Genomic DNA, 2,824 nt, shown 5'->3' on the forward strand with positions numbered 1-2,824 from the left:
GTTGTTATTTTATATTTCCTTATTTCATGATAAATGTTTATTATTCATGCTAGAATTGTATTAATCGGAAACTTGATACATGTGTGGATACATAGACAAAACATCGTGTACCTAGTAAGCCTCTACTAGACTAGCTCATTAATCAAAGATGGTTAAGTTTCCTAACCATAGACATGTGTTGTCATTTGATGAATGAGATCCCATCATTAGGAGAATGATGTGATGGACAAGACCCATCCGTTAGCTTAGCATAATGATCGTTCAGTTTCATTGCTATTGCTTTCTTCATGTCAAATACATATTCCTCTGACTATGAGATTATGCAACTCCCGGATACCGAAGGAATGCCTTGTGTGCTATCAAACATCACAACGTAACTGAGTGATTATAAAAATGCTCTATAGGTATCTCCGAAGGTGTTTGTTGGGTTGACATAGATCGAGATTAGGATTAGCCCCTCCGAGTATCGGAGAGGTATCTCTGGGCCCTCTCGTTAATGCACATCATAAGAAGCCTTGCAAGCAAAGTAACTAATGAGTTAGTTGCAGGATGATGCATTACAGAACGAGTAAAGAGACTTGCCGGTAACAAGATTGAACTAGGTATGAAGATACCGACGACTGAATCTCGGGCAAGTAACATACCGATGACAAAGGGAATAACGTATGTTGTCATAACGGTTCGACCGATAAAGATCTTCATAGAATATGTCGGAGCAAATATGAGCATCCAGGTTCCGCTATTGTATTGTCCAGAGAGGTGTCTCGGTCATGTCTACATAGTTCTCGAACCCATAGGGTCCGCACGCTTAACGTTCGATGAGGATTTTGTATTATATGAGTTATGTGATTTGGTGACCGAATGTTGTTTGGAGTCCCAGATGAGATCACAGACATGACGAGGAGTCTCAAAATGGTCGAGAGGTAAAGATTGATATATAGGATGATAGTATTCAGACACCGGAAGTGTTCTGGATAGTATCGGGTATTTATCGGAGTACCGGGGGGTTATCGGAAACCCCGAGGGGAAGATATGGGCCATAAGAGGGGAGTACACCAGCCCACAAGGGGTGGCGCCCCCCCTTTGGCATGTGGCCAAATTGGAGAAGGAGGAGAAGGGGTTTGGCCCCCCTTCCTTCTCTCCTTCCCCCTCCCCTTTTCTCTCCGGCAAAAAAAGGAAGGGGGAGAGGCCGAATTGGACTAGGGGCCCAAGTAGGATTCCTCCTACTTGGGCACCCCAAGGCTGCTCCCCTCCCCCCGCCCACCTATATATACATGGGGAGGGCGCGCCTAGAACACAAACCAACAATTGTTAGCCGTGTGCGGCGCCCCCTTCCATAGTTTACGCCTCCGGTAATATTCTCGTAGTGCTTAGATGAAGCCCTGCGCGAATAACTTCACCATCACTGTCACCACATCGTCGTGCTGATAGAACTCATCTACTTCCTTGATACTTTGCTGGATCAAGAGTTCGAGGGACGTCATCAAGCTGAACGTGTGCAAAACTCGGAGGTGCCGTACGTTCGGTACTTGATCCGTCGGAACAAGAAGAAGTTTAACTACATCAACCACGTTGCTAAATGCCTTCGCTTTCGGTCTACGAGGGTACATAGACACACTCCCCCCCTTCTGTTGCTAGATAGATCTTCCGTGAGCGTAGGAAATTTTCTGAAATTGCATGCTACGTTTACCAACAGTGGTATCCGAGCCAGGTTTATGCATAGATGATATGCACGAGTAGAACACAAAGAGCTGTGGGCGGTGATCGTCATACCGCTTACCACCAATGTATTATTTTGATTCAGCGGTATTGTTGGATGAAGCGGATCAGACCAACCTTACGTGACCACGTTCATGAGACCAGTTCCATCGACAGACATGCAACTAGTTTTGCATATAGGTGGCTGGCGGGTGTCTGTTTCTCCAACTTTAGTTGAATCAAATTAGATTGCGGTCGGGCCTTGTTGAAGGTTAAAACAGCAAACTTGATAAATCACTGTTGTGGTTTTGTATTGTTGGTAAGAACAGTTCTGGCTAGAAGCCTGTATAGGCCACATAAAACTTGCAACAACAAATTAGAGGACATCTAACTTGTTTTTGCAGGGCATGTTTGTAACGCCCCGGATTCGATGCGCCAGGTGTCCGCCAGTTATTCGCCGCTGTTGCCATGTCATCTGCTTGCGTGTTGCATTCTTGCCATGTCATCATCTGCATTTCATCTGCATGTTTTTCAAAACTTGCATCCGTTCGGGTCCTCCCGGTTCTCTCCGTTGTCCGTTCGGAGTCCAAACCTCTCGCGCGTGCCCCGTCGCCCCTCTCAGACCTTGTTTCGTGTGCGGGTGTTAAACGTTCTCGGAATGGACCGAGGTTTGCCAAGCGGCCTTGGTATACCACCGGTAGACCGCCTGTCAAGTTTCGTGCCATTTGGAGGTTGTTTGATACTCCAACGGTTAATCGCGCAGCCCGAAACCCCCCTTTCTCTTTGCAGCCCAACACCCCTCCAAAGTGTCCCAAAACCCTTCCTAACCCCCTCCATGCTCTCGGTCGTTTGATCACGATCACGTGGCTGAAAACCGCTCCTCATTTGGACTCTCCTAGCTCCCTCTATCTATAAATATGTGCCTCTCCCCAAATTTTCGCGCAGTCCAACCCTAGCTTCGTCCTCATCCCGCAGCCGGACACGTACGGACCCCGCCGGACATGTCCGCCGCCACCCCCTCAGCCAGTCGCCTCCTGCCACGTGGCGTTCGCCGCCTCCCACTACCACCGGCCCGCGGGGCCCGAGCTGGGCCCGCGCGGCCCGCCCGCCGCCGCCTCCGCGCCTG

This window comes from Triticum dicoccoides, chromosome 5B (assembly GCF_002162155.2).
Source record: "Triticum dicoccoides isolate Atlit2015 ecotype Zavitan chromosome 5B, WEW_v2.0, whole genome shotgun sequence".
Classification (NCBI taxonomy): domain Eukaryota; kingdom Viridiplantae; phylum Streptophyta; class Magnoliopsida; order Poales; family Poaceae; genus Triticum; species Triticum dicoccoides.